This window comes from Myodes glareolus, chromosome 2 (assembly GCF_982192425.1).
Source record: "Myodes glareolus chromosome 2, mMyoGla1.1, whole genome shotgun sequence".
NCBI lineage: Eukaryota > Metazoa > Chordata > Mammalia > Rodentia > Cricetidae > Myodes > Myodes glareolus.
In genome coordinates, this window is record NC_142027.1 from 77,513,629 (window position 1) to 77,527,103 (window position 13,475).

General features: G+C 47.4%; 1 long non-coding RNA gene and 1 pseudogene across 1 annotated transcript; one reads left to right on the top strand and one right to left on the bottom strand.

The window, feature by feature from the left end:
* Positions 1–480: 480 nt before the first annotated feature.
* LOC125413197 (GRB2-associated-binding protein 2-like) lies at positions 481–2,893 on the bottom strand (annotated as a pseudogene).
* Positions 2,894–5,692: 2,799 nt separating this feature from the next.
* On the top strand, positions 5,693–12,172 carry LOC148123007 (uncharacterized). The gene is made up of 2 exons (XR_015736713.1): positions 5,693–6,229; positions 6,590–12,172. It is a non-coding gene; the product is annotated as an uncharacterized LOC148123007 (long non-coding RNA).
* Positions 12,173–13,475: the final 1,303 nt, after the last annotated feature.

Consider the following 13,475-nt stretch of genomic DNA (forward strand, 5'->3'; position numbering starts at 1 on the left):
TGACACACATAGCACCGGATCTCCTCCACTGCCTCACGAATGATGGTGACAGCCAGCACGAAGCCCAGCAGAACCCAGTATGAGTAGAGGGCACCGAGTCTCATCTCGGGGATGAAATCACCCCATGTGCAGCCTGCTGTACACCTGCAGCGGGATGTTCTTTCCCAGAGACCTCGCAGCCTGTGCACCAACCTCCGGGCCCAGGCCACTCTGGGGCGTCTGCCCGTCCAGCCGAAGGTAACGATGCAATGGACTGCAGGACGGGACACAGCACACCCTGGTTAGCATCCTCGAGGGGTGGAGAAAGGGCCCTGAGGCAGAGGGTAGAGAGCACTGAATAGACATGAAACATGAGCCTGGCTCAGAGCCTTAGCCCTCCCTCCGAGTCCAAGCAGCAGACAAATGGGCCAAAGCAGGAGGCTCCCCCTTCCTTTTTAATAAGGGATAGAGGAGAAGACAAGGAGCCAGCTCTGAGCAGCTGCCTCATGGCCCTTGCGTTCAGTGCCCCCACCACATCACAGCTTGGAAGGATCTGAGGACTGCAGCACATCTGTCCACTCCTGCATGGTGTTCTGCAGGGCTTGTGTCTTTTCTTTGTCTACTTGGACAGAGTCTGCCTTCCCATCTGATGTGACAGATGATGTGAATGGCTTATGGTGAGGGCTCAGGGAGCCGGCTGAAGGTCCAGGGCTAGGTAATCTCCACTGCCAGTGGTCTTTTTTGGAGCTGGGCTGTTGGTGCCAATGGGAACCAGGAGATGAAGCTCCCAAGTCTGTGCTGGTGATGCTTTGTGTGGAGATGGGACAGCAGTACCAAAATGACTTGAAGGGTAGGTCGGTCATTGATGGCCACATTGTGTCTCAGGTCAATGGGTGTTGGCTGTGCTCTCTGGTCAGGCTTGAGGTTGTGATTGACGGGGGGGGGGGAGGGTGGCTAGATCTCACTTAGTTGGCCGGGGCCTCTATGAACAGGAAGGGCAGCGAATGGGTCAAGGTGATGGGGCCCTGGGCTCAAGGGAATGTCCTTTGCTTGCTCCATAGCCAACAGGGCAGAAGAACCTGGGTTCATGGGCACATAATTGTCATCAGAGCTGGTACTGTGTGATTGGCCTATGGCACCATCCGTTCTACTATGTGTACTACAGTACTATGCCTGTAGTACGGAGCCTATACTCCAGGACCGTTCGCAAGCTGAGCAAGGGTCTGGAGATTTAAACACACAGAGACACACAGACAGAGACATGATCATCCTTGAAACCAGAATGCCCCCTTTATTGTGTACCAGAGCCACTTATATATGAATCCTTAACTGATAGCCATGCCTCAGCCAAACCCACCAGAAACCACTTCCCTGCCATCAGGAACTCCTGAGGGTCTTATGCTCAGAGTAGCTACAAATACAAGAAAACAAGTTGTTTTGCCCAGAGCAGCTACAAGCATAACAAGTTGTTTACAGGAAATTCAGGGTCTGGGTCCACAGCCCCCAACACCTGGAGATTTGGCAGACCAACCGACTTGTGTCCACTTCATGTTGGGTACTCATAGTTCTCACAGGAAGAAGCTCGGTGGAGTCGGCTGTTGTCCATTGTGGGAAGGCTAGCAGCTGTGGATCTGTAATTTTCAATGATTGGAGATCTTTGCTGAGGGCTGCTCCACGGAGGTGTTTCTGACTGACTTGGTTTGGGGGGCAAAGGTCCCCGGGGGAGCTATGGCTGAGTCTCCAGGAGTGGTCACTGTCATGGCATGGTAGGGTGAGAGAGCAATGGTTGGAACATCCATATTGTCCACTAGGAGGTCTCCAAACTCCCAACAACAGGGTATTGCTGGATGTCATAAAGATGTCCACGTGGTCGCTGTCATGGCATGGTAGGGTGAGAGAGGAATGGTTGGAACATCCATATTGTCCACTAGGAGGTCTCCAAACTCCCAACAACAGGGTATTGCTGGATGTCATAAAGATGTCCACATCCTCATTATCTGTCTCGGACCCTGTGAGGCTGCCCTTGGTGTGGCTGTGTGAAGCCAGACTATGGGGGAGGTCGTCAGTACTGTCTTTGAATTCTGTATTGTGTCAGCTTGGGGAAGGCTGAAGAAGACATGGACTTGACGACTGGCTCCATTAATACAGGTCTCTTGCCCTGGGTACTTTTTTGTAAGGTCATATCACTCTTCTGCTGAGCGCTCTGAGAGAAGCCAGCTCTCCTCACATTTTCTGTCTTCAGCTGATGCATTGGTGCAGGCAGAGATACTCCTTGGGGGCACACTGGTGAACAAGGCAGGCTGGATGTGGGAAGGAGCAGAAGACTTCCTTTCTCTGAGCAGGTGCTGACTGGGGCTGCTGAACTCAGCCACAGAAGAGCGAGAACTGTGACTGGCTGAAGAAAGGTTTCTCAGGGAGTCTGTGCTCAGGAAGCCACAGATCTGGTAGGTGCTGTGGACCCACTTACTCACGTCGGCCTCTGTCTCGGCCACCAGGTAGAAAGTGCACTCACTGGTCTTGATGTCAAACACAAAACCACCCTGCAGCTCTTTTGTGTTGAAAGTCAGGCCTGAAGCTGCCTGCTCGCGAAAGTTTCAGTTGACGATCCACAGGGGTTTCTTGGAGTGTTCACTCTTGTAGTATTACAGAACCTCCGGGTTGCCCCTTATCTGGCCGCTCCACAGTATAAACCAGCGGTTTTTTTCCAGGCATAGTACCTCAACTTCTCGGGAGGTGATTTCCTCAGCCATCGAGTGCACACCATGTTGTCGCCACCACCCATGTCACCAGCTGAGTGGAGTCTGCCGCTGGCTCGGAAAGCAGCACCCTCAGGGCCCTCCCATCTGACAGGCCAGGATGGCTCTGGCGTCCTCTAGGTTTTCGTCAGGACGAGAGGCAGCATCCACATCCCCGACTGTCTCTGGGGGAGAAGCAGAAACGCAATCCTCAGGGGTGAGACACTCCCTGGAAACATTATTATCATCATTTCCTTGTTGAGGTAAATATTTAAGATCTCTAGCCGGCACCCAGATGGGCCTCTTTTTATTTTGGGGGAAGACATATCCAAACCCTCTTCCCGCGGTGAGGAATAGGTCTGGTTCTCTCCAGGCTCCAATCAAGGGGTCCCTCTGTTTGACCCAGACAGAACTGTAGGTAACTGATGAAGGCCAATGTTTTTGAAAGGGAGACAGGTTATGTTCTCTAGAAAAATTTAGAACATTTAGGGTCAATAAGGCCTTTCTTGGTTGATCATGTGGAGGGAGTGACTCCCCTTTGTAACTGAGACTCAAGTGTTTGATTGTACCTTTCCACGATGGCCTGTTCCCTTGGATAATACGGGATACCAGTGGAATGAGAGATTTTCTAGATTTGTAGAAAGTCTACAAAGACCTTACTAATAAAGCATGGACCATTATCTGTTTTAATTTGGCTAGGTAATCCAACAGTGGCAAAGCATTGAAGCATATGGCTAATGGCATGTTTGGATTTCTCTGACATGTGCCAAAGCCCAACAGGCATGGGAGAAGGTATCCATGGAAAGAAAAACGTATTTAAGCTTTCCTAATGGAGAAAAATGTGTGACATCAATCTGCCAGAGATAGTTGGTGCAAAGCCCCCGGGGATTGCTCCCCACATTTTGGATGGGTGGAACCTGGAGGAAAGGCTGGCAGTACTTACAATTCTGAACAATTTTTTGAGGCCTTTAACTGGTACCTGTGGAAACCTATGTTTTAGGTACCTCTGGTCAATGTGGGTCAAAAGGTGAAAATGTGTGGCTTCCATAGCAGTATTGCATTGAGGTGTGGAAGCCAGGTGGTCAGCCAGCTGATTTCTCCTGGAGAGAAATCCAGGTAAGTTTTGGTGACCTCTAAGATGTTGTAGGAAGATGGGATTAATCCTTTGTTTAAGTAAGAGGTAACCTTGAATCATAAGAAGGGATATAGGGTTGGAGTCTAGTTTAATATGGGACTCAACCAGGTTGGACAAAAGGTTTACAACATAGAGACTATCAGAGAATAGATCGAACGGCTCTGGTATGAAATCCAATGCCATAATGATGGCAAATAATTCTTTAAACTGTGCAGATCCCTCCACCTCATGGGAAATTGACTTTATAGGTATCAACTCTTCCCCCTATAGGAGAGGTGGGAATACAACAAGGGAGGCCCCCAGGCACACACACACACACACACACACACACATTGGTAAACACTGTAAGAAAATCGGGGTTGGGTTGAGATAGAAAAAGCTTACGGGACTTCTACTCCAGTTGAGAAAAGGAGCTCATCCATCTGTGAAAGCCATAATGGCAATCAATTTTTCCTGGGAATCCATCAAGGCCTATGGAAATTCTACTATTATTTCTCTGAAGACAGGTGAGATCAGTGATTTTAAATGGAACAATAAGGGAATGAGGTTCTGTGCCAAAAGTCCTGACCAAAATATCCCTACCTTTGATGATGCAATTGGCTATCTGATTGGTCATGGAATAGACCCTGGGAACTCCACCCACCAAGAGGTGAACCCAATGAATGGACTCCCCCTCCTGTGATAATAGTGTGGTATACAAAGTTTCCCCCAGGAAAAATATATAGGAAGACAGGCAGGTCAGGATCAAAGTTCCGCAGAGCTATGTGTCCATGGCCTGTTGGACCTGTTGTAAGATCTGTTGATGGTGAGAGAATAAAGTAATTTGGTATGAGAGATTGAGGCCCTTTAAAAGTTCAAACAATGGAGTCAACTGTTCCATGGAAACAGATATCCATGGCCTCATCCAATTTATTTTTCTTAGGACCTTTTGGAGCTGAGGTAGGGTATAGGAATCCTGAATGTGTAATTGGGATTTGACTGGGGAAGCTGAATCAAGGGACAAGATGGAGCCCAAAATTTTAAAGGGAGGGATAGACTGAATTTTATCTGGCATCACTATGAAGTTGTTATCCTTTAGAATGGTAAGGCAATTTGCTGTAAAGTCACAAAGACTTTGGAGTGAGACTTCCCAGAATAAAGTCATTCATATAAATGTAGAACAAAATATCAGGACATCCCATTAAAGGAGGAAAATATGTGTGACATATAATACTGGCACATGGGAGGGCTGTTAGCCATCCCTTGGGGTAACATAGTCCATTTAAACCTCCAATCTGGTCCCAGAAGTTAGTTGAGGGTAGTGAGAATGCAAACTTCTCCATGTCATCTGGATGTAATGGGATGGAGAAGAAGCAATCTTTAATATCAACAATGGTTAGGTAATAAGTGTTAGGAATGGCAGGTATCCAGGGGAGTCCCCACTGGGGGGTTCCAACAAATGGTGTACATGTGGACAACTGCATCCACATAAAACCTGAGAGAGCTTGGGAAATAATTCTAGACAGAAAATAATAGAGTAAAGCATGGCTTCTTGGTAGCAGCAATTTCTCGGATCTGCTTTGCTTGCTAGAGGCAAGTGCTCTCATTTAAGAGAGGCGTCCTGACTCAGCTTTAGCTGCAAAACCCTGCAGCTCTTTAAGAGGTCCTTCCACAAAACACTTAAATGGTGTTGATAAAAGCTGACCTCATGCTTTTTGGTTTTCAGTGATAACAGGAACAAAAGCTGTGCCATTTTAAAATGCTGGCTTTCTGAGCCATCCTACTAGTGCAAACTCTGACTCTTTGAGGCAGGAGGTCCAGCTACAGAGAGAACATTTGAGTGTTGTTTGTGGACACACTTGTGAGGGACCAAAAGACCCCCAAGCCAGAGGAGCTGGCCAACTTTTCACACCTCCTTCATATTTTCACACCTTTGTTACATAACCAGTCTGCTGCAGAAAAGTGCAGACAGCTGTGGCATAGTTTTCACAGCAATGTGACCGCAAGATGTGCCATATAGATTATAGAAGCCAGACAGTTACTTCCTCTTTGACCTGGGCACCTGGGGCTTGGTAGTTTTCCATTCCCCTCTGCCCTCACCCCCTCCCTGCAAGAACTGCCTTATAAAAATGAAACTGTGCCTGCAATAAACGGAGCCTTGACGCATCTCAGACTGACTTTGTCTTTCTTTACGCGCTTGGCTTCCTTTCCCTTTCGCCCCCCATTATTTTCAGGTGATGCCCCCTCGAGACCCATAAATAACCTGGCCTGCTGGACGGGTCAAGTGGCGCCCAACGTGGGGCTCGAGGGACGGTGGTCGCCGGACAGCCCCCATTTAGAAAGAAAGGCTCCAGAGCATCAACGGTAGAGACGTCCTGCATCACCCGTGCTACGTCTTGAGGTAAGTTCGGCTGTCCGAGTTAAAAATGGGGAAGTCGGCTTCTAAAGAGGCCCTCTTTATGAGAGAGATAAAGAGCAGTCTTCGGGAAAGGGGAATAAGGGTAAAGAAAAAGGACCTTTTGAACTTCTTCTGTTACTTGGAAGAGAAGTGCCCTTGGTTGATTGTACATGGGCCAGACATTCATCCCCTGACATGGAAAAAGGTAGGTAAAGAAATTAATGATCGTTTAAGGAATGGTGAAGAGGTCCCTGAATCATTTTTCAGTTTTTATGGTATAATTAGAGATATTCTTAAGGATTCAGGAAAGGAAGGGCAAGCATCCCATCTCTTGGCCCTTTATGAGGATTTTATTTCTGGTAGGCAGGAGTCAGAATCGGCGACCTTACTTGGAGAGGTGGCTCCGTCTTTCTCGCCTAGGAGAGAGGGACCTGGTTCTTCGGCTTCCTCTCTGGTGGACGAGAGGGTCGGAGATAGACAACTTCATCCACCGCTGATTGACAAACCCTCTGCACCCCCCATTTTCCCTCCGCCCGCCCTGTATCCAGTAATTCCTGAGGATAGAAACAATGATTGGTTGGACTCTGGTGATGAGATTGACCTGGAGGGAGAAACAGTTACCTATGAGAGGGGCAGACATAACGCATCTATTGTAGCTCCTACAAGGACTCAGGAGGGAAGGGGTACTTCCCAGAGACCTAGATGGTCCCAGCCTCCTCCTTATGTGCCCCTCCATAACTGTCAGATTCAGTCAGCCTTGCCCCCTCAAACTCCTGGTGTAGACAGCCTACTGGCCACCAAACGGTCCCTTGCCAGCCAAATAACCCAGTTGAGAGGCGTTATTTCCCTGCAGAAAGAACTTAAGGATTTGATTACTCAGATTCAGACCTTGCAGGTTGATCTACTGACACCATCATTACCATCCTCTACATCACAGGAATCTCCAGCTAAGCCTCCCCAGACTAGAGCTGCTAAAGCCCGTCCCCCCAAGACTCGCTCTGCTCCTATTAAACATCGTCTCACCTTCCCGGTGATGACTAGATCTCGGGGAACAGCCCCTGACACCCAGGCAGAATCTTCCACCTCAGACATTGAGGATGGACAGGATGGGGAAGAGTCTCAGTCTGAAGGGGAGGAGGAAGCACGGAAGACATTCCAACAGGTGGTTCTCGCATTGTTAAGACCCTCAAACTGAAACATTTGAAAGAGCTGCATTCTGCAGTTAAAAATTATGGCCCTGCAGCTCCATTCACATTGTCTATGCTTGAAGGGTTGGGGCAAGGGGGGAATCTTATTCCCATTGAATGGACAAAAGTTGCTCAGTCAGTCCTCTCCCGTGCCCAATATCTAACCTGGAAAGCTGAGCTGGTTGAAAAACTGGAAGCCCAGGCTGATGTTAACAAACAAAATGCAGCTACAGCCTCATGGACCTTGGATAAACTGACGGGTCGAGGGAGGTATGCAGCTGAAAGTAAACAACAAGCGCTGCCCTTAGGGCTGCTTAACCAGCTCACACAAGCTGCTTTGGCTGCCTGGCGAGCCATTCCTCCCTCTAACTCTGTAGGTACTTCCCTTGCTAAGATCGTTCAAGGAACCAGTGAGCCGTATGCACAATTTGTGGCCAGACTTTTGGAAGCTGCAGAAAGAATTTTGGGAGAAAACGGCACTGATGATGTGATTGTAAAACAGCTTGCATTTGAGAATGCTAACTCGGCTTGTAAGGCTGCGTTGAGGGGAAAAATGAAAGCGATTGATCTTCATGGCATGATTAGGCTTTGCAATGATGTTGACTCCTTTGAGCATAAACTTTTAAAGTCCATCAGTTTGGCCGTGGGCGCAGCGCTCAACCCTGCGGCCGCAAGACAGGTTTCTCCCAAATCCTGTTTTAAGTGCGGGAAGCCTGGACATTTTGCTAGAAATTGCGTTGAGGGAACTAACAGCGCAGACCCTCCGCAAGCATTCAATTTGCCTAAGCCGACTGTACCTGGGCTATGCCCACGTTGTAAACGGGGGAATCATTGGGCGAAGGAATGTCGCTCTAAGTACGATGCCACAGGACAGCTTTTTCCTGCGATTCAGGGGAACGGACAGGGAGCTCCCTTGCGGAGTTTTTATCCCCCTTCACAGCAGGTTCCTGCGGTTCAGGGAAACGGGCAAGGGGCCCCCCTGCGGGGCCCCTACCATCCCCCACAGCAGACCACACAAATGCAGGCCGGATACCACAATCCATTCATCAACCCTCCTCCACCTCAAGCCTCTGCAGAGCGACAGCAGGGAGTGCAGGATTGGACCTCTGTTCCTCCTCCACCCGGATTTTAACACCAGAGGAGGGAACAGTCATATTGGATACCGGGATCCATGGTCCCCCACCCCCAGGCATGTTTTTTCTGATTATAGGGCGGGCCTCAAGCTCCCTGCAGGGACTTTTAGTAACGCCCACCATAGTAGACAATGATTATCAAGGTGAAATAAAAATCCTGGTATCAGCCCCTGATGGACCCCTTTTGATATCGCAGGGACAGCATATAGCACAAGCCCTTCCTCTTCCCCTTTGTGGGAATTTCCCTTCTGCCTCACAGATTCGAGGCCAGTCTCAACCAGGATCTTCAAATGTGTATTGGGTCCAAAAATTAATAGAAACCAGACCCACTTTACAATTGTGGCTTGATGAGAAACCTTTCCTCGGTTTGCTGGATTCCGGGGCAGACGTTACTGTCTTATCTAAAGCCCATTGGCCACAGAATTGGCCCTTACAGGCCACAGCCACTCATTTACAGGGTATAGGACAAAGCCAAGATACCCTTCAGAGCTCTAAAGTCTTGCAATGGAGAGATAAGGAAGGCAATACAGGGAGTGTCACACCCTTTGTGGTGGGAGGACTGCCCATTAATTTATGGGGAAGGGACATATTAACCCAGATGGGGGTCATTATGATGAGCCCTAATGAGACTGTTACAAAAATAATGCTAAAAACAGGATATCTACCAGGAAAGGGACTAGGAAAGGAGGAACAGGGAATAAAAGAGCCCATCACCCCAAAACAAAAGATGGATAGACGAGGCCTCGGAGAGGATCGAGAATCTGCTGCCCCTGTTCATTCTTTTTCCTGAGGGCCACCGCTCCCCCTGCACTCCATGCTGAGAAAATAACCTGGAAATCCGATGATCCAGTATGGATAGATCAATGGCCCCTTTCTCTAGAAAAGGTTCAGGCAGCCCTACTGTTGGTGCAGGAACAGCTAGATCAAGGACACCTTGAATCATCCACCTCCCCATGGAATACTCCCATATTTGTAATTAAAAAGAAGTCAGAAAAATGGAGGCTCCTCCAGGACTTCAGGGAGGTTAATAAAACCATGGTACCTGTGGGAGCCCTACAACCGGGGATGCCCACACCAGTGGCCATTCCTCGGGGCTATGTTAAAGTCATTATTGATATTAAAGATTCCTTTTTTTCCATCCTGCTGCCACTTTTATGATTTAATTATTGAGAGAGGCGCTTTCTTCCACACCTGTGGGGCCTAACCCTGTCCTCCCAGAACAAAGGAGATATGGTGTGCGACACCCTAAGCCTGCTCAGAGTTCACATTTAACCAGTCCTAAGCCTACTCAGATTTCACGCTTTACCACCCCCTTGCCTCAGTCCTCCTTTTTGCCCAGTCTCCCTCCTTCCAGACCTTCCCATTATAAAGGGATGGCTATAATGGGCAAATATTCTGTGTATACCTCAAAGCCCCTTGATTGCCTCTCCCCCTCCTATCCTGGAGTGGCCTTGTCTGAAATTTCCGGAAAAGGACTTTGTGTAGGGAATGTTCCTTTAATTCACCAAGCCCTATGCAGTACCATTGATAAAATACCTGGTAAATCCTATTACCTAGTTGTTCCTCCAGGAGCATATTGGGTATGTGGCACCGGTTTAACCCCTTGTGTTTTGACTGCTGTGCTAAATTATGATTATTGTGTTTTAGTAAAATTTAGGAACCCCATACAGACAACCATTTCTTCCGATTTAGCCCCTAAAACAATTGATAGATTGTTTAATTTAATTCGAGGATCTTATTCAGCACTTAATATGTCTAATTCTAATTTAACAAAAGATTGCTGGTTGTGCCTGTCTGCAGAACCCCCCTATTATGAAGGGATTGCTATTATTGCCAATGTATCCAATCAGATTTTGCCCCCGCCAAGATGTAGAGCCACTTCAAATCGACTTACCTTGTCTAAAGTTACAGGATCAGGATATTGTTTGGGTAAAGTTCCTCAGGATTTCTCTGCATATTGAAGCAAAACCATTTTTCCCCATAAAGGACAATATTATCTTGTGCCCCCTGAAGGGACTTATTGGGCTTGTAATACTGGCCTGACACCATGTGTATTTGCCAATAGCTTTAAGATTTCAGGAGAGTTTTGTGTTTTGATACAGCTTTGGCCCACTGTAAAATATTATTCAGATGATGTTTTCTTGGCACAATTGTCTCATAGAATAAAAAGAGAACCCCTGACCATGACAATTGCAGCTCTAATAGGATTTGGCGGCATTGTTGCGGGAATAGGGACTGGGACGAGTGCCCTGTTGCAAACTAGTCGGCTACAGGAGTTGCAAAGAGCAATGACAACAGACCTCAGAGCCATTCAAAAATCTATTGCGGCTCTAGAGAGCTCTCTTACCTCGCTCTCTGAGGTAGTCCTGCAAAACAGGCGTGGGCTAGACCTTGTGTTTTTAAAGGAGGGCGGCCTATGTGCAGCCCTGCGAGAAGACTGCTGTTTTTACGCTGATCAGACTGGCGTTGTTAGGGAATCTATGGAAATTTTGAAAGACAGGTTGGATCAACGTGAAAAGGAGTTCGAACGGCTTGATGGCCAAAAGTCCTGGTTTTCCTCCTGGCTGCAGGGTTCTCCCTGGCTGTCAACCTTGCTCCCCACTATTATAGCTCCCCTGGTTGTTTTTGCTATCCTTCTTTCTTTTGGGCCTTGGGCCTTTAATCGCTTAACCCGTTTTATTAAGTCTTTAATAGATTCTGCCTTAAAGCCTGCTGAGGTTCATTATCACCAAGTGGTGGTTGAAGAAGAAACTTCCTGTGCTGAGATGCCGCCCGCTCCTGCAATTGAAATGCAGCCCGCGATTGCTGATCGACTGCCAGAAAATTCCCTTCCCCCTCCTCAATCCTTCCCCCATTCCCTTCTTAGATTTACAACACCCCCTAACCCAGGTCCAAGGTGGAAATTTTGGAAAAATTTTTAAAATTCGGTCATGTCAGATCTATCCCCATGGTGCCTTAAATTTGCATACCCAGTGAGTAGAAGGCTGGAAAGTCAGTGACGGAAGAATTGTCTAAGCCTAGGCCCACCTAAGACAAGGGGTCCCAATGGGGAGGATGACCCAAAGACGGGTAAAGGTCTAGCATCACTCTTCTAACAGGCTCAGTCTCTCTCATGTTGAGACTTTGACGACAGCCACTGAACAGCAGAGCCCCTATGTCTTGAGGCCTTGCACGCTGAGGGCTTGCTCCCATTGCACCAGCTTAGGCTCAGACCAATTTTGGGTCTGCTTCGGCACTAAACTATCGTCAGTCTCGGGTCAAGTACTAGCACCTAGATCCTAAATCCCAATTGGCCTTTTATTATTAAAGAGAGGGGGAGATGTGAGGGACCAAAAGACCCCCAAGCCAGAGGAGCTGGCCAACTTTTCACACCTCCTTCATATTTTCACACCTTTGTTACATAACCAGTCTGCTGCAGAAAAGTGCAGACAGCTGTGGCATAGTTTTCACAGCAATGTGACCGCAAGATGTGCCATATAGATTATAGAAGCCAGACAGTTACTTCCTCTTTGACCTGGGCACCTGGGGCTTGGTAGTTTTCCATTCCCCTCTGCCCTCACCCCCTCCCTGCAAGAACTGCCTTATAAAAATGAAACTGTGCCTGCAATAAACGGAGCCTTGACGCATCTCAGACTGACTTTGTCTTTCTTTACGCGCTTGGCTTCCTTTCCCTTTCGCCCCCCATTATTTTCAGGTGATGCCCCCTCGAGACCCATAAATAACCTGGCCTGCTGGACGGGTCACACACTGTTGCATCTTGATTGCTGGCAAGGACCTTGAAATGCTATAGAGTTGTGGCAATAAACATGGCTCCAGCTGGTACCTCAGTCATGAGCCTGGAATTTCAGAAAGTTAAGGAATGGGCTGGATCCAACTTTCAAAGTCATGGCGTTAATCCTCTCCATTTTGCTTAGCAAATTAAAGACTCATGTGGTCAGAAAAAAAGAGATATATACAATAAAGAGAGAGTCTAAGGTGAAGAAACCCTCTAAATGGTTTACAGTGTGTTAAAAATATATGTAGGCTAAAGGTTAAAGTCCTTAAAATAAAAAAGAGAGTAGTTGGGTGTGGTGGTACACACCTTTAATCCCAACACTTAGTAGACAGAGGCAGGTAGACCTCTGTGAGTTCAAGGCATAGTGGCACATACCTTTAATCTCAATGCTTGGGAGGCAGAGACAGAGAGACTTCTGCAAATTCAAGGTGTGGTGGCACACGCCTTTAATCCCAAAGCTTGGGATGCAGAGGCAAACAAACCTCTGTGAATTCAAGATGTGGTGATGCATGCCTTTATTCCCAGCACTTGGGAGGCAGATGCAGGTGGATCTCTGTGAGTTCAAAGACAGCCTGGTCTACAGAGGGAGTTCCAGGACAGCCAAAGATATACAGAGAACCTGTCTCAAAAAAGTAAAAGTAAAAATAAAAGAAATAGGGGTTAAAGTAAAGCCACATAACTATAGAAAATACACAGAGAATCTGGATATTGTATGTTATTATGCTCTCTTTGAATGCTGAGGAAGGAGCAAGAGCTCCTAAAAGATACTTGCTTATGACACTCACCTTCCTGGACCTGGAGGGAGGGGGAAGGAACTGGAACTTACCACAGGGCAGGAAACCCTGACTACCCTAAGGGACGAAGAGGGAGGAGGAGAGGGAGTGGAGGGAGTGGGAGGGTGTTGGGAAGAGGGGCGGAAATGGAAACTTTTATAATTTAATAAATTTTACTTTTAAAAAAAAGATACTTGCTTATAAATGCTGCTGAATTAATCCAAGATAGGTATTTTGAAAATACTTTGACTTCAAAATTGAAGTCAAAAAGTATGTTACTTTGGAGAAGAGGATTTGCTTTTGTTTTCACAGGAAATGAGAGGCTGTGGGTTCATTCTGAGTTAAGAAAAATCATGTTTGATAAAGGAAGACCACCTGAGA